The sequence below is a fragment of the Capra hircus genome, chromosome 1 (genome assembly GCF_001704415.2).
Source record: "Capra hircus breed San Clemente chromosome 1, ASM170441v1, whole genome shotgun sequence".
Classification (NCBI taxonomy): Eukaryota; Metazoa; Chordata; class Mammalia; order Artiodactyla; family Bovidae; genus Capra; species Capra hircus.
This window is the reverse complement of record NC_030808.1, coordinates 125,955,894-125,980,569: the sequence shown is the minus strand read 5'-3', so window position 1 is coordinate 125,980,569 and position 24,676 is coordinate 125,955,894. Positions and strand designations below refer to the sequence as shown.

Genomic DNA, 24,676 nt, shown 5'->3' with positions numbered 1-24,676 from the left:
GCGACTAGGGAGCTGCAGAGCAGACCTGCGTGTGCCGGGATCCGGAGCGGCAGCTGCGGGCTCGAGGGCAGAACGGCGGCTGCAGGTACGCTGCGCGGTGCGGCGGAGGGGATCCAAGAGAAAGCCTGGACCGATAGGCAGAAAACAGAGCTTTACTTCCTCGCCAGCTCGGCGGCTCCAGAGGAGTCTATGCGAGTTTCCCTCGCTGGAGAGGTGTCTCCGGCGCCCGCTGTGCAGCGCGGCGCCCGCCGACCTCGGGGTGCGCTTGTGCCCAGTCTGGGCAGTAAGTAGTGTGGGCAGGTGTTAGTTACATCCTGTATTTATGCTGGCTGTTTGCACAGTAAGCTGGAGAACGGCATTAAGACTGTTTGCATGAAGTTAGGCATTTTGTTAACTTTTTATATTTTCCTCTCTCTTAAACTTTGGATGCCTACTGGTGAGGCTTTTTGATCCAGCCTCTTTTGCTTGTGTGACTGGTTTATTTGCCTTTGGCCTTTTGCTGCATAGGATCAATAGGACTGGAGTGAGATATGTGGTTTCTGGTTTGGGTGCCTTTTCCGGAGCGGGGGTCTCCTGGATGCGGCATTAAAAAAAAAAAAAAAAAGCCAACTTTCAGCGTATTTCAGTGCCAAAATCTTTATGCATTTCAGCTGCATTTTAAAGTAGAGACGTTGTGTGTTTGCTTCGGCAGTACATATAATACAAACTTCGTAAAGTCCAAGATGTATTTCCGCCTTACTTTCCTACATTACTGTCTTTTTTCAGGCATCGTTTGGTATACTTGAAAGGGAGCTGTCTCCTAGATGAGTAACAGAGCTCTCACTTTCTCCCCTTTCTTTACCCAGTCACATTTTCTAACTCACACAGAAATATTTTATCCTGGGTCTGCCATATTGGACACACTTGTAAGATTTTAAGGCTGTGCCGCACACATTTCTTGGATAACCGGTGAGCCATAAACAAAATCTTGGGACCACACACTGAACATTCTTTAAGTGTTAAATTTGCAAGATGGGAGGCAGATACATAGAATTTAATAAGTTTAGAAGAAAGAAATTTGTAGTTCAGGAGGAGACACCTGTATGGAAAGATAATACAGATATTGTCGTTTCCTTCAACTCCCCCCAACCCTCCCCACTACCATGATGAATGTTTTAATGGAAGAAATAATATACAGTTGGTTTAGTTTTGGCCTGTGGAGACCTTTGAGGTCAGCCAGTTCAGCTGCTTCAGTTTACAAGTGAGAAAACCGAAACCAACCAGGTTAAATGACTTGACGTGGCCGTGGAGCCCCTCCTTGGCAAAGCTGGGCCTCGGACCCAGGTTTTCTGATTTGCAGGGCTCTTTATGCCATCCCCTGCTGATACTCTCCTCAGAGTTTAGTGAGATTATTGCACTTTCTTTTTCTCTTCTACCTCCTTATATTGTATGTGTGTGTGCGCATGCACACACATGAGCACTCACGCACTTAGTCGCTCAGTGGTGTCCAACTCTTTGTGACCTCATGGACCAAAGCCCGCCAGGCTCCTCTGTCCATGGGATTCTCCAGGCAATACTGGAGTGGGTTACCATGTCCTCCTCCAGGAGATCTTCCCCACTGAGAGACTGAACCCAAGTCTCTTATGTCTCCTGCATTGCAGGCGGATTCTTTACCTTCTGAGCCATTCAGGAAGCCCCCTTTTATTTTGTAGTCTGGCTTAAACCGAAAACTAGCTATTCCTGCTACTAAACTTGCTTACCTTGTAAACGCGTTTCAAATAGTACCTTCTAGGGACTTCACTGGAGGTCTAGTGGTTAAGACGTCAAGTATCCAGTGCAGGGAGTGTAGTTTGATCCCTGGTCGGGGAACTAAGATCTGGATTTCGGGTGGTATAGCCAACCACCCCCCCCCCCATCCCCACAAAACAAAGAGTACCCTCTCAAGCCCCTGCTAACAATTGACTGGTCTTGAAATTGCCCTCCTTCCTTGTCTCAAAGTACCTGTTTGCCTCTTTCTCTGTTGAAGTCTTGCCTACGAAGCAAGGTATAGTTCAGGTGTGCCTCTTCCTAGAAGCCTTCTTCGATTACTATAGCCAGAAAGTAGCTCTCCCCCTTCTGAAGCCTCTAACATTTGTTAGTGTTGTCTGTGCTAGTACCCCCCTTCATCTTTAGTATCCTGGATTGTTGAATTTTAATATATGTCCCAACTTCCTGACCAGTGTGTGTAAGCTCTGGGAGCTTCAGGCCTATGATGTAGACATCCCACACAAAAACCAAGCAAAAATAATGCTCTTGATACTATTTGTGGGAGGAAGTGAAACAGAGACAGTTTGGTAAGGGATTTGATGTGGATGTTCTGTGAAATGAAGGAGGTCACCTTAGAGCTCTAGCAAGACAGTGGACAAGTCAAACCAGTCTGATGGGATGTTTCTCATATCTTCACCAGAGGTCATGGATCATGACCTCTAAGTTCTGGGGATAGGGGTCAATCCATTATAGAGGAGACTTGCCTAAGGCCTGGATGTAAGCATGTGATTCTAAGTGCAGAGTGAAGAACTCAGATGTAAGAAATCATACAAAAGGGGAGGCATTTGGTAAAAGACTAGGTGCAGGAACATCCCTGGCGATCCAATGATTAAGACTCAGAGCTTCCACTGCAAGGGGCACAGGCGAGTTCTGTCTCTGGTCAGAGAACTAAGATCCCTCATGCCTTGCCACATGACCCCACCCCAAAAAAAGGCTAAATGCAGAAAAGATATTTTGAAAATCACTTTAGTTTCAGGTTTGGGGTGTTGGTAATGATAATTTTCTTCTTATATTATAAATAATACCCAGTTATGACATTATCTGCTTCTCTTTTTCATATAGTTGTGTGGTTGTCTCACTTCCCATTCTAGATGATAAGTTCTTTGGGGGATGTTCTTTAATTCCTCACAATGCCAGGCACGTAGATTTGCAGTATTAGATACTCAACTGTTGTTTGTTTGTTTATTCAGGCAATAAGTGTATTTGACATGGGGAAGGTGAGCATTAAGGATCTTACAGCTATGCACTGTGCTTAGTCACTCAGCCATGTCCGACTCTTTGCAACCCCATGGACTATACAGTCCATGCACTTCTCCAGGCCTGAGTACTGGAGTGGGGTAGTCTATCCCTTCTCTAGGGGATCTTCCAGACCCAGGAATCGAACCGGGGTCTCCTGCATTGCAGGCGGGATTCTTTACCAGCTGAGCTACCAGAGCTATGAGGTAGCCCTTCATCCAGGCCATCACCCCCTCATGATGTAGAGGAGGAGCTGAGATATACTTAACTAAGCTAGTTAGTGGTGTAGCCAGATCTTCTGCTATACTTTCCTTAACCCCAACTTTTCAAGGTTAACAATCCCAAGATTCATTTGCCATGGAGATATTCTGTGGATTTGGGGGGAACTTGGTAGCTAGTGGGAGGATATCTGTGTAACTGGAAGAGATGAGACACAAGAGGTGACTGGCCAATTCAATGCTGAGTGCACAGAATAGGGGCATGACTGCAGACCTGGGGACCTCCACATGATGAAGTCGAGAACTGCCCTTCATCGAGGGAAAGGATGTGGTAGCTTATCTTGTCAGGGGCAGCAGATGGGCTGCAGGTGGGCCCCAGATCCCTTGGACTGAGAGTGTGTTTGAGAGGGACATTTTACATTACCAGGAGCAATGTTTCTGAGAGTGGTGTTTATGGCCCAGTAATGTGGGGCTAAGTTTGAGATAGAATTGTGATCAGACTTTCCACCTGGAAAAAACAGACAGAAGGCAATGCTTCCCAACCCATCTTGGATCAAGAAGTAGTTTGGGATATTTTGTTTATTTTGAACAGATGTTGCAAATAGCTGTTTTGCAAATCAAAACACAGTCTTTTCATTGAGCTTTCCATGAGCACACAGCATCAAGGGAGCTGTTGGCAGGCACTCGTCCTTTCTGTTGTCAGTCACACTATAGTTGATCACCGTCTTCAACTGTTGTCTCCTCTCTCTCTTTTTTAAAATACTTATTTGTTTGGCTGTGCTGATCTTAGTCACAGCACACCAGATCTTTTAGTTGCACCCTATAGGATCTAGTTCCCTGACCAGTGGTTGAACCCAGGTCCCCTGCATTGGGAGTTGGGAGTCTTAGCCACTGGACCACCAGGGAAGGCCTGATACCTCCTCTTGTAAGAGTTAAGAAGAAAGAACAGTTGAGCAGAGAAACTGAACTTGCGAAATGTTTACTCGTGGGAAGGAACAGCTTGGCCAAATATAGAGGAATTACTTATTTTTTTTAATCATGACATTAGTCAAAATTGATTGGACAGCGAAATGCAAAATCAGGCAGTACATTGAAGTTTATGTCTCATACACTTAAACAATACCCAGATACTAAATTCTAGAGTAATATATCATAGCCCTGTGTAAAATGACTACAGTATATAACTTTTGAAAAATAATAATAATATTCATAGCTTGTATTTTAGGATGTTTTTTACAGACCAGACACTGTACTGAACACTTTACCAGCAATATATCATTGAATCTCTACAAACCATTCTGAGCGATTGGTGCAGTTATTCCTGTTTTATAGCCTAGAAGACTGAGACTTGTGTAGAAATCACATTTCTGATGTCACATCATTAACAAGTGTCTGAGCTGAGCTTGGATCCCAGGCCCCCGTGACTTCAGACTTCAGGCACAGAGAGCTAAAGTAAAATGCAAAACTTCATCCGTGGTAACCCTAATAGATGCTTAAAACGGCTACAGATTTTATCTGGGGACACTTCCAATGATCTATGAGCCAGAATTTCATAAGAGAAACAAAAAAACAGAGATGCATCTTTCTGGGTTTTGTTTTTAAAATTATCCAACTCAGTCTTTATCTTCTTTTTACCCTCAAAGCCTTTCTGGAGGCAGCAGAGATGGCATCTCCTTCTCTGAGTGCATGTAAAGCTCTTTTGAGGTGAGGGATGTGAGTTGGTGGTGATCCAGGAAGTGCCTCTGGGGTATGGAAATGAGACACTCACCTTGTGTATGAGCCTAAGGACTCTAGAGTGAACAGTTCAGAAGGACTTTTTCACCTGGGATCCATGGTGGGAGTTCCTGGAAGATCTTTGGGTCCTGCCCCTTACCCTGGTCTCAGATCTTTAAACTGTGGTCAAAATCCTCAGGCTGAATGTGTGCCTGGATGCCTCCTCCAGGATCCTTCAGTCCAGGGAGTTCTGAAGTTGGTGTTGCAGGTGGAGGTGGGTGTCGATACCTCAGGGAATGCCCCAGGTCAGAGCCCTGAATCATCTAGACCGTTTAGGCGATTTAGAGGCAAGACTGGCAGGCCCCACACTTGACCAGCTGACTCGGCTGTGAGAATGTCCCGTCCGCCCCTCCTTGATGGACCTCATTACTCTCTCCTGGGAACCTCAGCCTGGAACCCAGTGAGGACATTTCTCTCCTCCCTGTGCTGCCTGAGCCCCTCTGTTTCTGGCTTCTGCCTCCACTGAGCTCGTCCTGTGCATCCTCAGGGTCAGTCTTTGGATATGAAAGAGCAGGCTGCCTGCCTCAGGCCCTTACCTAATACATGTTTCAACATCCAATGATCCCAGTCCAGCTTTTGATGAAAATCAGGGAGAATGAGGCCTTTGTGCTGTCTCTTGGTTTAATTGGTTATAAAATGATTATGCAGTTTTGATTGCTGGAAATTTTGCTGACTTAAAACCACATGAGATGTGAGGCTGTGTCAACTTTGATCATCTTATTTCTTTTCAGTACTACGGTGTCTGAAAGTGCCTGCTTGCCATTTTTTGGTGAGAAGTATAGAGGGTGTCTTCCGTGAAGGCAGATTGCTTTTTGATAATACTGTGGATGCAGAAAGGGTGAGAGAGGGCTAATTAGGAGAGTTTTTCTCTTGTGTAAAACATGTGTTTCATCAGAAAGTATCGATGTTCTTTTGTAGGAGAGTTAGAGATAATCTGTTCATAAATTCCAGTTGTGAAGGAGACTTTAGACTTTACAACAAACTAAATTTTTATGATTGACTCTTTTGAGCAATTCAGAGCCATAAAACTAGAATATTTGGGTTATAACTCACTGCCCAGAGACATGTCTGCCTCGGAAATTCCAAGAAATTCCAAAGAAAACAGGAGAAACTGACTTTTCCCGCTAGTAAGATAGATAGCTATCTACCTTGGTAAGGTGGAAGAAGGTTTTGCTGTGGTGTGGGATGGGATGGCTTTCACTATTAAAAAAAAAAAAAAGATTTTGGGGGGAATGGTTGACAGGAGAAACTCAGAGAAAACCAGAATTGTTATTGAGAAACTCAAATTGTTTAAAGATCCAGTCCCAGGAAATAACATTTAAAAGAAAAATAATGAAAGTCCCTTCAATTTGTTGGAGTAGTAACAAACAGGAGATGTTAGCAGTGCTGAAAAAATAGAACTTCTATTGAATTTGAGATTAAAACATTGGTAAATGTGTGTAGAAGAATGCCATTTAATTACAGACCTTCCCCACTCGCCCACCCCTGACAATGAATTCCCACTGTGGGGCCCTCTGCATTCCATAAATAAAAGAGTAGATTTATCTTCATGGATCACAGTTGAAAAATCTCAAATGATGCATGACAATCTGTGACCTAAAACTGATGTTGATCAAACAGATTTGAATGCCTTAGACAGAAAGTACTGGCTGTATTCACACTTTGTTCCCATAGGTAGTGCTCAGAATCCAGATTAAACTGTCCAAATGAAAAAAAAAAAGGTTCAGAACCCACTCATTTACAGTGAATGATCAAAGGCACATTGTTTCATTTCACTTTGTCATCGTAAATGCCACCTTTATGGCTCTATTGGTTTCTTTCTTTTTCTTTTTTGTCCTTGATGATATATATTTTGTACTGTTTATAGATAAAAATCAATGCAAACTAGAATTCTGAGGTTTGATAAATGTGACTCTGCTTAGGGTTTTAATGCTATTCATCAATAATTTGCTGGAAAAACAGTGTCAAATAAGTACATAATTGAACATTTATGTTTATAGCAAGTTAGTATTTATAACCATTAGGAACAAATCAGAAGTTCTCTAGACTCTGTAATTCTTTCACCTGAAAGCTCTCTCAGCATTCTAACCTGGTAAAATCTCCCTTTTCCTCCCTTTCTTCTCAGTCTTAGGGTCACTGGGACACTGTTTTGGTTCAAGGGTACTGTCAAGAGTGGCCCAGTTCTTGCAGAGTTGAAGTGTTATTGGATCAATGAGATACCAGCCATGAAACACAGCTCACAAAAACCCACTGATTTTTTTTAGCAAAAGTTTTCATGCCAAGTGAATTAGTTTTGGGAAAACAACCGTAGCAGCAATTGACTTGATCACTTTTTCTATCAAGTTAAACCCCAGATCTCCACCAGTGGAAAAAAGGTAATCTGAGAAGCTCTGAATGCTTCGTGGTCAATCAGAATGAGCTCCTTAAGGTAATTTAAAGTTTAGATAGCTGAAATCAGTTGGCTTATGATCAGGGCCATGCATGAGAAGTCAAAGTCTAGGATTTGTTTCTGACCCCTTGAGAAGAGAGGCCTTCTCTTCAGCTGCAGGTTTGATGATTAATCAAGATAGTAAATGTGAAAGCAATTAGTAAACTGTAAGGTAAGGAGGTAAGGTATTTATTGATATAATAGTTTTCCACCTTCGCTGCCATTCATTGTTAAGTGACCAAGACTTTGAGAATGAATGACTTGCCTTTTTGAGTCTGCATGGCTTGAGAAAATGATAGAGATGGAATGCACATCTTTGTCTTTTAATTTTGACATTTGACAAAATGTCAGGGCTCAGTGTTGGGAGCACAGTGATAGCCAAGACAGATACAGGATCCCTGTCCACATGGAGCGTCAGTCTATCCCAAATACAGTGCTCTTTCAGTCAATCCATATTTTCTTTTTTAACTGACGAGAGGGAATACTTTTTCTATGAGTTGATATTTGGCTTTTATAAGATGCTAAATGTGCTTATGGCTAAGCCTTGACTATGGAGCCCTTTAAGTGGTTTCTCTTTCCCAAAGTTGCCTTCAATAGCTGCCCGCTAAACTTCAGATCTCATTGGATGGGCCTTTTATTCATCTCCATTGTGGAGAGAGGAGTCGGATGCCTCTCAGCATCCTTCTTATGGTCAATCAGAGGCTTGTTGCAGAAGAATACTTTTCTCTCCTACTCTGCAGAATCAAAGGAATCAGATGGCCTAAAGGGCTGGGGACAGCACTGTGAGTGAAGCATAGTCCTTGTACTCACAGGTTCTCAGTCAATTGAGTGAGGCAGACACAGGGCCAGGCTGCGACAGGAGTGAGCACCAGAAGGAAGGGCAGAATGAAGCTTTGGGGGAGCCCGAATGGAGAGCAGATCATTCTGTTGAGTCTCTTGAGGAAAGTGTTAAGACTTCTGAGCTGATCCTTGAAAGCGCAAGTTCAATCTACAGGGACTAGCTAGAGGAAAAGGCGTTCCTTGGAGAAGGGACAGCATGAACAAAAGCACGGAAACAGGATGGAGCTGATCTGTTTAGGAAAATTCAGTTCCTTTAATGAGTTCTAAAACGTGACCAGGATATGAATCAGCTGGAGTTGCTAAATCCCAGCTGCAGGTTCTCATTCTTTAGGTCTGAGGTGGGGCTGGAGAATTTTATTTCAACAAATTCCCAGATGATGCTGAGGCTGATGATCTGGGAATTTTGAGAGCCACCAGACTAGAGTGTAGTGTAGGTGAGATAAAAGAACTAGAAGCAAAGAAACAAATGGTTTTCTTTTGTAACTGTACTGTCTATACTAGCTTCATAGAACTGATGTTTCAAGGTATTTTTTTGGTTTTGTTTTCTTCTTAAATTAGCCTCATTTCCAGTATTCTTGTCTGGAGAATCCCACGGACAGAGGAGCCTGGCAGGCTACTGTTGATAGCATCGCAAAGAATAAGACATGACTGAAGTGGCTTAGCGCACATGCACCAGTGGTTGCTGCCTGTGCCCCTTGCTGTCCTCTGGAAGTTCCATGCCTGCTCCAGCCCACCCCAACCCCCCAGCTCTCCCCCAAAATCAGACCTTTTCTTTTTTTTTTTAAAACATTTTATATTTTTTAGTTAGTTTTGACTCCGCTGGGCCTTGGTTGCTGTGCATGGGCTTTCTCTAGTTGTGGTGAGCAGGGGCTACTCTTCATTGCCATGAGCAGGCTTCTCATTGTGGTGGCTTCTCTTGTTGTGGAGCACAGGCTCCAGGTGCCTGGGCCTCTGTAGTTGTAGCACGTGGGCTTAGTAGTTGTGGCACAGGGGCTCAGTTGCTCCATAAGAAACCAGCTCTTTTCCTGCACTCTGTGTTTTTAAGTAACTGCTGTTCAGCCAGAATGACATTCCACCCATGATGTGCTAAACAGCTGACATCGGCAAGATGTTAGAAGCTGACCCACACTAAGAGTGAATGAGTATACCCAAGGAGTATTATTTTGTTAATCTGGATATAATGTTAAACTTCATCCAGTAAGTAATTTTGGAATAGCTTGCAAGATCTGAGCTCAGAGGTAGGATGTACACAATTGAAGAAAGTTCCTTTCTTGCTCTCAGAAAATGTGCAGTCCTATTGTAAGGTTAAGATAGATGAATTCCTGGCTCCAGTACAGGGCAGCTGGTGCTAAGTGCTGTAAGAATGATAGGAAGCCACAATGACAGGTCTGAGAAGGGGAAAGGTTCACTTTCCATTGGGACAGGTAGGGAAAGCAGAGGAGGGTTGAGGATAATGTTTTATCCATCTTTGTGAGCCAGCTGATCATTTGTCTATGTAAAGAAAATAGTGGAGGAGGGGCATATGAAGTAGGCGGTGAAGGATGGGCAGGTGCTCATAGGTAGAGTGGGCCCTGGGGGAATTACTGGAGAGATGGGCCAGACAGAGAAGCAACTGAACCTCAAAACAGAAATGAAGCAGGAAGTGCAGGTTCAGCCAGTGCTGGGGTCTCTGATTCATTCTGGCAAGTACAGGGAGGTAAGACTGGAAAGGCATTTAGGGAAGATTGCAGAACCTTTTGAATATGAGGCTGCAGAATTTGGACTTTTATTCCATAGGCAGTGTGAGTCATAAGCTTGCTTATCTATCAACTTACTTTTCCTTCCACTTCCCTCCTAACCCCCAACACCTCAGAGGAGGAGGAACCCCATTTTTTCCTGAACATTGATCTATGGTTCCTACTCTTTTGTTAAAACACAGAAAAATGCTTTTCCCTGGCTCTGATTTTAATTCTTTTTTTTTTGGGAGGGGGGCACCCCATGCCTTGGGATCTTAGTTTCCCAACCAGAGATCGAACCCATGCCCTTGGCAGTGAAAACACATAGTCTTAACTACTGGACCACCAGGGAATCCCTTGACTTTAATATGTGTATTTCAGTCATCTTACAGACTTGCAAAAGTGAATCCATCATGTTAAAGATTTCTGTGGCTTTCAAAATATGTAAAATATGAAAGGACAACCAATTTCCATTTCTGAGTGACAGTTTATAAAAATAAAAATAATTCAGTCACCAGGTAAAAGTGATTATAGTACTTGTTCAGTGTTGTTCTGGGAAGAGAAGGGAATTCAGTATTTAAATGTTCTTTTGATGAATTTGTAGGGGAGAAAGTGGTCTCCCTATCCTATCCCTCTGCCATCTTAGGACCGCCTCCCCAAGAGAAGGGAATTCAAAAGTGAAGGCTGAAACCGAGGGAGAATCTCCAAGTCATTCAGCCTGTCTGAACCTTGGTTTTTGTCGTGAAGTTACTGTTGTTTATATTTTGTTGTTCTTTTTGTTGTGGATGAAATAAGGTACAATAGGAATGAAAGGATATATGTTTTATTTTATTTTTAATTTTTAAAAATTTTGTTATTGGAGTATAACTGCTTTTGAGCTTCCTAGGTGGCTCAGTGATAAAGAATTCACCTGCCAATGCAGGAGACATGAGTTCAATCCCTGATTGGGGAAGATAGTCTGGGGTAGGGAATGGCAACCCACTTCAGTATTCTTGCCTGGGAAATCTCCTGGACAGAGGAGCCTGGCAGCCTATTGTCCATGGGGTCGAAAAAGAGTAAAACACAACTTAGTGACTAAACAGCAACAACAACAATAGATTCATCTGTACCATTTTTCTAGATTTTGCATATATATGTTAACATACGATATTTGTTTTCCCCTTTCTGACTTCACTCTGTGATCTACATTTTAGATCAGAATCTTCTAGTATGAAGAGTTACTTTTTCTTGTGGCCACATGTGTGCCCACACCTGGCCATGTAGACAGTCGTTTCTTCAGGGCAGGATTATGTCTAATTCAGTTTGTATCCTCATTGCCTGAATGCCAATGACTATACAAGGAGGCACTTGATAAATTGTTGAATTAATGGAACATGAAAAGGAATGAATGAATGGATGAAAATCTGTACCCACCTCCACCCATATACTTAATGTTTTCTAGCTTCTACTTGCTTATAGAGACTTAAGATCCATGGTGCCTTATTTTTAGACTGCTAATCCCAGGCCTGTGTTTTACTGACAGTAAATCTTGATACTCCAGCCTTATTCAAGAGACAGCTGCATAGCTTGAATTCAAAGTATAAGGACCTTTGTGGATTCATAAGTGTTCCAAACTAATTCTAGAAATGAATTAAATAGTATTATTTAATAATATTGTTTTACATGTCGAAAATGCTTATATGGAAAATTGATTCACCTCTAAAAGAAACTGGCAAATATAAATTGAGGTTGTATTCTTCTTGAAGTGTTTCTTATTGTTTAAGAGAAATCAGATTAGAGGTGAGTAGGACAGTAACTTATGGAGATGCTCAAAGAAATCTGTATTAATACTCTAATCTGCTAGAGACTTGAGTACCTGTTTTACCTGCAGTTACATGAAACAAGAACCAAAACTTTATTATACCTTAGGTTTTACAATTTCTCTAATGTTAACCGAAATTCAATTCTTGATTCATGAAGTTCCATGTGATTTATATGGGAGAAAAGTTCATCTCTTTCATTGTGAACAAAGTAGTTTGGTTTTCAAAATTATTGTATTTCCTGTTAATATACACCTGGAATGTGTAGGATAAAGAAGATGAACCTTTCTAAATCTTCACTGAGTTATAGCCTACCTATGTGATATGTATTGTGCTGTGGGAGACTAAGCTAATTTGCATATTTCTGAGTGAGTTTTACATTTCTCATAGAGCTAGGACAACCAATGATAGAAGAACTGAAAGCATTATAATTTTCTAGTAATTCAGAGGAAATGACTCCATTCTGAGGTAGTAGGCTAAAAAAGGTCACAATGATACCCCCCTTTTAGGTAAGCTAGCCAGTCAGTCATTCAGTTGAGTCCAACTCTTTGCAACCGCATGGCCTGTAGCCTGCCAGGCTTCTCTGTCCTTGGGATTTCCCAGGCAGGAATACTGGAGTGGGTTGCCATTTCCTCCTCTAAGGTATCTTCCAGGGATTGAACCTGTGTCTCCTGCATTGGCAGGAAGATTCTTTATCACTGGGCCCCATGGGAAGCCCTTTTGTAAACTAATTATAATATCAACAGGAATTTTCTTTTGCATCCTCTTTTACATGTCAGGCACACTTTAGGGAGGCCTTATGTTTATGTATCAGTAGTTTGCTCATTTAATCTGTCTGAGAAGCCTCATTCAGATCTTCTGTGTGCACAGGTTCTTTCATTGTGTTCTGCCCTTAGTCATTATACTAAAGGTATTACAAAATCAAATAGAAGGCTTCCCAGGCAAATTAAAGGTTTCATATCAACCAGACATTGTCAGGGCTTCCCTTGTAGCTCAGTTAAAGAATCTGCCTGCAGTGCAGGAGACAGAGGTTCATTTCCTGGGCCAGGAAGATTCCCTGGAAAAGAAAATGTCAACCCACTCCAGTATTCTTGCTTGGAGAATCCCATGGACAGAAGACCCTGGCGGGCTGCAGTGCCTAGGGTCATAAGAGTCATACACAACTTAGCGACTAAACCACCACTACCAGACATTGTCAAAATATTTGCCTTGAATAGGATTGAATGTATTCCATCAGTGTTCTTGGTGCACATGATGTGTGTGTGTGTGTGTGTTTTAAGCTAATAGCTTTATTTATTTATCAAGATATAATTCACACACCGTACAGTACATTCATTTAAAGTATAAGGGTGTTTTAGGGTATTTTCATCACCCTATACCATTAGCACGCACTCCTCATTTCCCCATTTTTCTAAAAGCATAGTGGACAGTACTTTATTTGGAAATGTGCCTTCCTAAAATTAAAATCCTGTTAGTCATGCTCTACCTCTCCCCAGGCAATGGCAGATCTTTCTGTCTCTATAGTTTGCATATGCTTGACATTTCATTAAAGGGAATCATACAGTGTGTGGCCTTTTGTGTCTGCTTATTTCACTTAGCATAATGTTTTCCAGGTTTATCCATGTTGTAGCACCAATGCTTCACTTTTTATGGCTGAATAATAGTCCACTGTGTTGTTCAACCACATTTTATTCATTCATTCATCAGTTGATGAACATTGAGTTGTTTTCACTTTTTGGCTACTATGGATAATGCTGCTATGAACATTTGTGAACAAGTTTCAATGGGACATGTGTTTTCATTTCTCTTGGGTATATACCTTGAAGTGGGATTGCTGGTTCATTTGATGACACAACATTAAACACTTAGAGGAACTGCCAGACTGTTTTCCAAGGTAGCTGTACCATTTTAGATTCCTACCAGCAATGTACGAAGGTTCTAGTTTCTCCACATCCTCACCAGCACTTGTTATTATGTCATTTTGATAATGACCATCTGGCTGTGAAGTGGTGTCTCATTGTGTTGACATTTACAGTTCTCGATTGATAGAGAAAATGTACAGAGATTTTCCGTGTGCCTCACACTGATACACAGTTTATGCTGTCACTAACATTTTACATTAGTGTGGTGCATTTATTATAATTAATGAACTGATATTGCTATATTATTGTTAATTATAGTCTATGGTTTATTCACATTTCCTTTTGCCTAAAGTCCTTTTTCTATTCTAGGATCCCATCTAGGAATCCTGATAGATTCCTGATGAACCCACGTTATATTTAGTTGAAATTTAGCTCCTTAGGCTCCTCTTGGTTGTGACAATTTTTCAGACTTTTTCCTTGTTTTTTGATGACCCCAAGTGTTTTTTTTTTAATTTGTTTTTTTTTAATCGGAGGTTAATTGCTTTACAATATTGTGTTGGTTTCTGCCATATATCAACGTGAATCAGCCATAGGTATATGTATGTCCCCTCCCTCTTGAACCTCCCTCACACCGATGGTACTGATGAACCTATCTTCAGGGCAGCAGTGGAGACGCAGAGATAGAGATCAGATGTGTGGACACATGAGGGGAAGGAGAGGGTGGGAAGAATTGAGAGAGTAACACTGAAACATATATATTACCATATGTAAAATTATATAGCCAGTGCAAATTTGTTATATGATGCAGGGAGCTCAAGTCAACAATGCTCTATAACAATAATGAGTATTTTGAGGAGCTGTTTCCCAGGTGGCTCAGTGGTAGAGAATCCACCTGCCAATGCAGGAGATGTGGGTTTGGTCCCTGGGTCAGGAAGATCCCCTGGAGAAAGAAATAGCAACTCACTCCAGGATTTTTGCCTGAAAAATCCCATGGACGGAGGAGCCTGGTGGGATGCAGTCCATGGGGTCGTGAAGAGTCAGCTATGCCTTAGCGACTGAGCATGCGCACGCACACACACACAGTTACGTACGTTGTTAGATGCCCCTCAGGTGGAATTTGTCTGATTTTTCTTTTTTATGATTAGGCTACATTGACATGAATTTTTAGTATTTAAAAAATAACAAGAGCAATTTACTTAAAGCATAAAAATACATAATCAGAACTAGAAATCAGCAGAAGTATGGGTAATAGGAAGTTCTTAGGAATTTTAAAAGTTCATTTGCTCCTGGAAAACGGGCAGAAATTTAATTCCAAGATTTATTTTCCCTACCAAGGACTTGATCATATTGTAAAAGGACCAGATTAAGTAATAGAATTTATTTTCACATCTGCCATAGATAGCATCAACTCTAAGGATAAAGCCAAAGGTATATTTTTTGCTGCTTTAAATGTACCTGAGAAAGTTGTTTCACTTGTAATAAAACATAAAGGAAATATAAATTTTAATTGGCCTTAAGGAGAATGCCATGGTTCTGGGGAATTTCCTGTGGTCCAGTGGTTAAGACTCCATGCTTCCACTACAGGGGGCACAGATTTGATCCCTGGTCAGTGAACTAAGATCCCACATGGTGAAGGGTCAACAATTTTTTGTGTGTGAAAAAGAATTCCACAGTTCTGAGGCATTTAAGAAAACAATCCCACAGTTCTGAGGCAGCAGCAGTCCAACATGCAGTCAGTATTTCCATTTATATTCGTTCACAGGTTCCCTGTGGAGTGGGGCAGGGAACTGAGGCTCTTACAGGCTGTGTCTTTGTCTTTTGGCCTGACTCACACAGCTGTCAGTTGTTAAGCTGAGATTTGAATCCAGGGCTGTGGAAGTTTATACACTACTGTTTGCCAGTCCGGGCTCCACATTTTCCAGTGGTTTTAAATCAGGCATGTATCAAAGGACGCAGGATTGAGTCCTTATCTTAGCGGATATTTTTACTGCCAGCTGGAGGAGATAGCATCTCTCTGAGTTCAAAGCCCCACCAACATGAGTGTGTCCAATGAACAGCTTACTTGTTGACTGCTAACAAAAGAGAACTGGGCCAGCTCTGCTCAGAGCTCTCTACCATCTTGTCCATGGAGTGTAACCCCACTGCTACATGTCTCCTGAAAATGAAGAGTCATAAAGTAGGGCATGAGCCATGTAGGAGAACAACATATTGAGCTAAGGTTTGTCGGTTAGTTACATTGTTCAGTGAACATCATTCAAGGTACATTGCTTGGTGTGTGTCTGGGTAAGATCTTAAGTTTTATTAATAAGTAAGTTTTATTAATAAAAATGATTTGATTGTAAATACTGATTTTTGAAATAGCAGTAGGTGTGGCAATAATCTTGTGAACGTGCTTGAAGTGAAATAATAAAGTTGCACACATACCTGTCTGAGGAAGGTTTGGAAAATTTCCCTATTTAATCATTGTAAATGGCTCAGGTTGGTTGATCACAGGATACAGGGCTTCTTTCTGCTCAGCTTTTCTGTATATGTCAAGATGGAGTAGGCTATGTTATGGGAACAAATCGACCATGATACTTCCATTGATTTCTTGTTCACATAAATAACGGTGTGCATTGGCTCTCCTCCAGGGCAGCTGTTCTGCATTCAATGACTCAGAGATCCAGGCTGCTGTAATTTTTGTGATTTTGCTCTTTTGACATGGGACTTCTAGGTTGTTGCAGCAGGAAAAGGGGAGCTAGAGGATCACATGGCTCTGAAAGGCTTTGTCCTGTGCGTGCATGCTAAGTCACTTCAGTCGTGTCCAACTCTTTGCGACCCTATGGGCTGTAGCCTGCCAGTCTCCTCTGTCCATGGGATTCTCCAGATAAGAATGCTGGAGTGGATTGCCATTTCCTCCTCCAAGGGATCTTTCTGACCCAGAGATCAAACCCACATCTCCTGTGGCTCCTCCATTGCAGGCAGATTCTTAACTGCTGAACTACCAGGGAAGCCCATGCTTTGGCCTCACTCAGTTCAGTCGCTCAGTCGTGTCCGACTCTTTGTGACCCCATGAATCACAGCACACCAGGCCTCCCTGTCCATCACCAACTCCCGGACTTCACTCAGACTCACGTCCATCGAGTCAGTGATGCCATCCAGCCATCTCATCCTTTGTCGTCCCCTTCTCCTCCTGCCCCCAATCCCTCCCAGCATCAGAGTCTTTTCCAATGAGTCAACTCTTTGCACGAGGTGGCCAAAGTACTGGAGTTTCAGCTTTAGCATCATTCCTTCCAAAGAAATCCCAGGGCTGATCTCCTTCAGAATGGACTGGTTGGATCTCCTTGCAGTCCAAGTGACTCTCAAGAGTCTTCTCCAACACAACAGTTCAAAAGCATCAATTCTTCGGCGCTCACCCTTCTTCACAGTCCTAGAGGGACACAAATCACTTCTACTCACAGCCCATTGGCTGGAACTAATCACATGGCCCTGCTGGAAATGAGGGGCAGCACATGGCTATTCCACAAACATGTCTCTGCTTCACCACTTTAGAGTAAGAGAACTGGTTAGTTGAGGGAGAACCTTCCATAAAGAGAAAAGAGTTTATTAGGATAGTGTTAATTGCCAGATAACTTGCTGCTGCTAAGTCGCTTTAGTCGTGTCCAACTCTGTGCAACCCCATAGACGGCAGCCCACCAGGCTTCCCCGTCCCTGGGATTCTCCAGGCAAGAATACTGGAGTGGGTGGCCGTTTCCTTCTCCAATGCATGAAAGTGGAAAGTGAAAGTTAAGTCACTCAGTTGTGTCCAACTCTTAGCGACCCCATAGACTGAACCTTATCAGGCTCCTCCATCCATGGATTTTCCAGGTAGGAGTACTGGATTGGGGTGCTATTGCCTTCTCTGACCAGATAACTTAGGTATGGCCAAATAGGTGACTTGATACCATTTGGCTAGTATCTTCTAATAATAGGCTAGTAAGGCTGCATCTTCTAAGGGGGTTTCATTAAAGTGTACTTCTTTCATATTGTAATTCTTCAAATGATGGTGCTGATGATCAAAGCTTGTATTTGGTGAGGTGTCCCAAGTGTTTTTCCTGAATTAGATTAATTCAGACTGAGGACTGTGATTTCATCACCTTGGTAAATACTTTGCAGTTTTATCAGTTTGCCTTGTTGGATATGATACCTAGATTAGACCCATCACCATGCTGATAGATCTCTTCTAGAAATGGAATCGTCACTAAACTATCTTACAAAGAGCCTCCTTAGGTTAAAGGTGGCACTCTGTTGTCTTAACTAGCACTAATTACAACGAGACCCAATATTTACTGTGATTTGGACCCATACTAGTATGTATGCAACTTAAGACTTTGCAGACCTCTTTAGCAGCTGTATCTAGAAATAAGGCTTGTGGTGAGCTAAGGCCTGAGGCCATAGATTTTTTTTTTTTGGTATATGTTTTCTTCCCAGATTCTCTTTGGTTGTGCTTTTGTGATGCCATTTTTTATTAAAAATATACTGCTAGTAAATGCAGAACTCCTATTTATTTTGTCCTTCTGATCTGCCCTTTCCCCATTCTCCACTGTGCCCTAAAATTCTACCACTAGAATTAGCTGGCTCAGACAGTTAAGAATCTGCCTGCAATGCAGGAGACCCAGGTTCAATTCCTGGGTCAGGAAGATCCCCTGAAGAAGGGAATGGCAACCCACTCCAGTACTCTTGCCTGGAGAATTCCATGGACAGAGGAGCCTGGTGGGCTACAATCCATGGGGTCACAAAGAGTCAGACACGACTGAGTGACTAACACTTTCACTTTCACTATGATCTGCCCTTTCCCTATTCTCCACTGTAGCCTGAAATTCTACCGCTAGAATTAGCTAGGATATCAAAAGACCCCAGCTGATTCTTGGGGGTAATGTTTAAGAGGATCTAGAAAACTCGGTGGTTTTAACTTATTCATGTCTGTTAAAAGTCTCCTCAGGCTTCTGTGGTGGCTCAGTGCTAAAGAGTCTGCCTGCCAGTGTAGGAAACATGGGTTCGATATCTGATGAGGGAAGATCCTGCATGCTGTGGAGCAACTGAGCCCGTGTGCCACAACTAGTGGGCCTGTGCTCCAGAACCCAGGAACTGCAACTACTGAAGCTCACCTTCCACAACTACTGAAGTTTGTGCGCCCTAGAGCCCATGCTCGGCAGCAAGAGAACAGCCCGTGCAGCAGTGAAGACCCAGCATAGCCAAAAATAAAGAATAACTAAATTTTACAAAGTTAAAAAGAAATTTCCTCATTAAAAGGGAGTCCTCAGGTTGGGGCTATTCTGGGGAAAGGTGTCACCATGCACAACAAACTGTAACTTTAAAAAGCATATTGATTAAAAAGAATTTTTTTGAGTGCACTTGGGACTCCTTGAATTCTGTGCAATAAGCATTTTTAAAACAAAAAACCAGCCAAAAAAAAAAAAAAAAAAGACCCTAGCTGGGCTGCATAGATTGGAGCAGCCCTCCCTTGTTCTCCGTCTGAAAATGGCTCTCTGTTGTTTGAGAACAGCTCTTAAGCACATAGGAGGAGCCCCACCTCAGGCTCTTTATGTTGATGCCGTGTTCACTCATCAGATGTTTACCGAACACAGTCTGGGCCAGGCACCGAGCTAGGCCCTACAGCCTCTGCCCTCGTAGAAACAGCAGTCTAGACCAAAGGTTGGCAAACTCTGTAAAGGGACAGATAATAAGTATTTATCTGGGTTATGGTCTCTGCCTCGACTACCTAATTCTGCTCTTGTAGCACAAAAGCTATTGTAGACAGTATGTAAGTGAATGAGCTTGTCTGTGTTCTGGTGAACCTTATTTGTGGGCACTCACATTTTGATTCCTTACTGTCACATGTCACAAAGTATTATTTTTTTGAAAGAATAATTCAATAATAATAATTCTTTTGAAAAAAAATGTATTTATTTGATTGCACTGGATCTTAATTGCTGCATGCAGGCTTTTCGTTGAGGCATGTGGGATCTGTGTCTCTGACCAGGGGTTGAACTTGAGCCCCTTGCATTGGGAATGCAGAGTCTTAGCCACTGGGCCACCAGGGAAGTCCCTATTCTTTTGGTTTTTTAAAAAAACTATTGAAAAATGTAAAAACCATTCTTAGTTCGCAGGTAGTATACAAATAGGCAGTTGGCCAGATTTGGCCTTCCAGCTGACTTTGTTGATCCCTGGTCTAGAACTAGCTTTTCTTCTTCTTCTTTTTTTTTTTAAACAAATCTCTAATAACAAATCCATTAAGTATTTGAATTTAGTTATAAAGCTCTGTATGAATTTCTTTTCACAAATAGATAGGGAACTACCTTAATGATTACTTATGTTATTCAAGTTCAGTGTTTAAAGATAATTAACTTCATCCAGGCCTTTACTTAATAAACAAGTCTCATATCAGTTATTGGGAGACTTTCCAGTAACTTTCCAATAATAATTTTCTGATATTTGCAGAAAATATCATTTCTGCAAATAGAGATGATTTTTCCATATACGCATACATACATGTACACATAATATACAAGTGTGTTCACAACTGTATTACTTTTGAGGACTGCTGTGGTCAATGTGTGGGTTGGTAAAGAATTTCCAAACATGAAGCAGAATAGAAGGAGAATACAGTTTATTAGAATGGAAGTTGCTCTCTCAAGGGAGAGCCAAACCCTTTCACAGGGTAGCAGCCAATTTTTATAGTCTCAAGACAGAGAAAATTCCTACTGGAATGGTGACATTAGGTAATTGGTTAGGATGCTATAGGGTGGATAATAGGGAGGTATTTTACCTAATATGGGGTCAGCAAACTGGCCAGTTTAGATCTGGAGGCTCGTGGCAACAATTACTAAGGGGTTTGGTCAGTTCCAGAGATTTTTATCCTGTGACCTTGGTACAGGGCTCCATACCTGTGACCCTTGGTATAGGGTTCCACATTCCACTAATGCTATGAAAACCATGAATCACTGATATGTAAAATAATAGCTAATATCTACTGGGCACTTTACTATACATCAGACCCTTTTCTAAGCCCTTTGCTGTTTATTTTAATTAATCCTTCCCAAAACTCTATGAAGTTGAAAATATCATCATCATCTTCATTTTCTGGCCATGAAGACCAAAACTCAGAATGAGTTACCCAAGGTGATGTAGTTCATAAGAAGCAGAGACTATGTTCTTCAGAATTCTGACTCCAGAGTCAGGGATCCTAGTGATAAATGACAACTTCCTGGGTACTGAAATATATGCATAAAAGTAGTTAAACTTTGTCTTTAAGTTTTATATAAGAAAATAGAAGTGGTGAATAAAGATTAAATATTTTTTCTGAGAAGCATATGATTATAAAAGGAAACATTTAGGAAGCAAGTATTCTAATAGTTTTTCACTAATTTAATTTTAATTTGTGTCTGTCCATGAACAAAGATAATCAGCTTTGACTCTCAGTGTGCTGAGAACTTCCTCTTTCCTGAATTATCAGTGAGAATCAGGACAGGGTTGGATTTACAATAGTATGGTGTATCATATCCACCTCAAATATCATACTATGGATACTTTATACTTACTCTCTTGTTTGTGACACTCTAGGTGGAAGCACTTTGGAACCTGCAAATCATATTTCAAAGTGATCATTGCTAGTCATGCCAGTGGCCCATTCCACTATAGAAACAGCCTTAGTCCTACTTTCATTGCTCCTGAAGCTGGATCAGTAGAAAAGGTTAGGTCTCAAGGGAACGTAACCTGTGAAAGATTCCTAGTGGACCATTGACCATTTCCCTCATTTACTTTTGGACCAGTTTTATGTTGAACCAGGAAGAAAAAGACTATAAAATCTATTCTTGTTCTGGGAAGTTTCTGAGAAGTAGGGCTGGACACATTATATTTTCCCATTCAGGCGCTGGCCTTGGAGGGAAAGAGGTGAGAAAGAGCAGGAAGCATTTTGGAAATCAAATATTTACCTTGACACTGACTCATTCATCTAATCTTATGGGCAAAGACCCAGAATTCCGAAGTTGCCCTAACTTTTACCCCTCTGGGGTGAGTCTCTGGCTATGGCGCTGCAGTCATTTGGTGGTAGCATAGCAATGCTTTCAGCCAGCTCATGGTGCGTGCCAATAACAGGTGATTTGAGACAAGGAAAGATCTTTGTACACTTTTATTGCACAGTGATTGTTTCTTAATTAATAATTCTCTAAGTTTTTTGTGGTCTAGCTTATTGCTAAATAAAAAAGGCCAGCAGATGACAGGGTCTTTCTGAAAACAAACTTTAATTTGCATTATATATAATTTATACGTAAGTGGACCATAAAGTTCTCTATCTGGTAACTTCAGATTATGGATATTTTGTCTTGTAACAATACAGGATATAGCTACTTTTTCTTTCCGAGTCCTCATCTTTTAAAGACCTCGAGATGTTGGAAGAGGGATTGCCTTTTAAAAATATGTTTGACTACCCCAAGTCTTAGTTTTGGCATATGGAATCTGGTTTCCTGATCAGGGATTGAACCCAGGCCCCCTGCACTGGGAGCAGGGAAGTCCTGGGAATGCCTTTTTATTTTGAGTCTCTTCACCCTCTCTCTCTCTCCTCACCCTGCGTGAGTCTGGGCCACTTTGGAGTAAGCACTTGCCCACTTGTTCATAATTCCTATAATTACAGTTTCATGACTGAGAATGGAAGCAACCACCAAGTGAAAAGAAAAAAATAATGTTTCTTTCTCTCATGATCATAGTAATTTGATTTGAATATCCCTTCCTCAGGGATATCTGAGGGAAAACAGCAGCAGGTAGTAGAGCTTGTGCTTAGTCACAGTTCGTGTATGTTCTGTGGAAGAAAGGCTGTGGGAGAATGGGGATGGTGGGGGATGTAAGGCTGGTGGTGAACTTTACCCCTAGTCTAAAGGGCATGATTGTCACTGGCCTAGTTCAGTGTTACCATGTGAAAATGTGGGCTAACTATTGCCAGTTGTTCTGATCTGAAGAGAGAAAATAGAAATCTGAATTTTATGTTTATCTTCTCATTTTTATATATTTGCTCCAAAATTTTACAAACACTCGGTGAGCCACAGAGGATACATGTCCAGGCAGGATTTGGCCCACAGTACCCTTTGGCAGCCAGGAGGGGTCTCTCAGTTTGGTGAAAATGTTATAAGAGGCCTGAGATGAGTGCACAGAGCATGGAGGCCATAGAAGGGAAGGCCTGGCTTGAGTTTCACCCTCTTCCCTCTTTTTTGTTTGGCTGACAAGGTTGTGTTCTAATTTTTCTGCTCCTCTGAAGGAAAACCTTGTGCTTCCAGATTTCCAGAATCCAGATTTCCCTCCTGGAGAAGAAGGGAATGGGGATGTTGAACTCAGCTGGGGACCTCAGGAGCTGAGTGCAACTGAACAGAGGTGGGGCAAGGCTGGTTACACCATAGGGTTTGAAACCAGGCTGCCTCTGAGAACTGAGACACAAATGCGTCTTTGCAGGATCTGGGCAGGTGGACAAAACATGGCACAGAGCAGGGGTGCCAGGCCCAAGGATGGAGCAAGGCTTGAAAGGGTGGCTGAGAGATGTCCAGGGAGCTAAAGAACAGCTCAAGGGCTTGTCTTAGCTGTGGGTGAGGAGGGAAGTTGTTAAGCCAGCCAACCTGGTCTGGATGGTTGTTGATCACTGACCCAGAGAAGTAATCTAGGCTGAATTTCATGAAGGTCTTGCATCTTCTCGTCTCCGTCTACACCACTTGGGCAATAACTCCGTGTTCTCCAAGAGCAGGAACATGTGTGTATGTGTTAGTTGCTCAGTTGTGTCCGACTCTTTCAGACCCATGAACTGTTGCCCACCAGGCTTTTCTATCCATGGGATTCTCCAGGCAAGAATACTGGAGTAGGTAGTCATTCCCTTCTCCAGGGGATCTTCCCACCCCAGGGATTGAACCCAGGCAGATTCTTTAACATCTGAGCCACCAGAGAAGCTCACAGGAATGTTATTCCTTTGTTTATTATATACACAGTTGATGTGATATGGCTTCAGCATTATGACTCAGACAAGACAGGGTCACTCTGCTTCCGGATTGAGGCTACAGCCTTTGGAATTCCTCATTATATTCCCTGTCATTCCTATGATTGTTATCCTGGATGCTCTTGGATTGAGGAGGCTGATAATTCACTCCTCTTTATTCTCAGAACTGACTAAGAAACTGATAGAGGTCTCATATAGAGTTATCACTGGTAGAGCTGGATCAGGATGACAGTCTGGGCCTGGGGCCAAATACCTTTCCTTCCAGAATTTTAACTTCTACCCATTCCATTCCAGGCACACCTACTGAAAAGGCCTCTGGGTTGCTTATCATGTGGAGGCAGAGGAGAGTCAGAGGCCTGAGGACACACACTGGCTAAAGGGGGAAGGGGCAAGCCACATGAGCACAGTGATGTGAACACTTTAGCCTTGTTCTCTATAGCAGTGGTTCTCAAAGTGTTGTCCTTAGATGACCAGCTTCAGCATTACCTAAAAGTTGTCAGAAATGCAGTTTTGTGGTCTCTGACCCATCAGAGACTCCAGGGAGTAGGGCCCAAGAGTCTGTGTTTTACCTACCCCTCCTTATGATTCTGTTGCAGTTAAAGTTTGAGAATCATTGCAGTGGAGCTAGGAGCTTCAGGGGACCCAAGACACTTATCTTCTCATGAATAAGAGAAATCATTTTTCCTTCTTCAGAGGAGCGTAATAAAGAAGTCCAGAGAAAGAGGCCACAAGTCCTGCTTTAACAATTGGCCCTCATGGAAACAAAGACGCCATACATGGGTTTCCCTAACAGTTAATCCTGCCCTCTGTGGAGGACTGGGGCTTTCCTGGTGGCTCAGTGGTCAAGACTCTGCCTGCCAACCAAGAGACATGAGTTCGATCCCTGAATCAGAAAGATCCCTTGGAGAAAGAAATCGTAACCCACTTCAGGATTCTGGCCTGGGAAAATCCATGAACAGAGGAGACTGGGGCCTCGAAAGAGTCAGACACAACTGAGCCACTGAGCACACTCTGTGGAGGCCTGTAATC

The 24,676-nt window shown here is 42.2% G+C and overlaps 1 protein-coding gene across 1 annotated transcript in view; it reads left to right on the top strand.

The window, feature by feature from the left end:
* The window catches only part of PLS1 (plastin 1), a 125,585-nt gene continuing 100,909 nt past the window's right edge, over positions 1 to 24,676 (top strand). The window contains exon 1 of the mRNA XM_018049577.1: positions 1 to 85. The gene's annotated coding sequence lies outside the window, so the exon portion shown is untranslated. The remainder of the gene's footprint in view (positions 86 to 24,676) is intronic.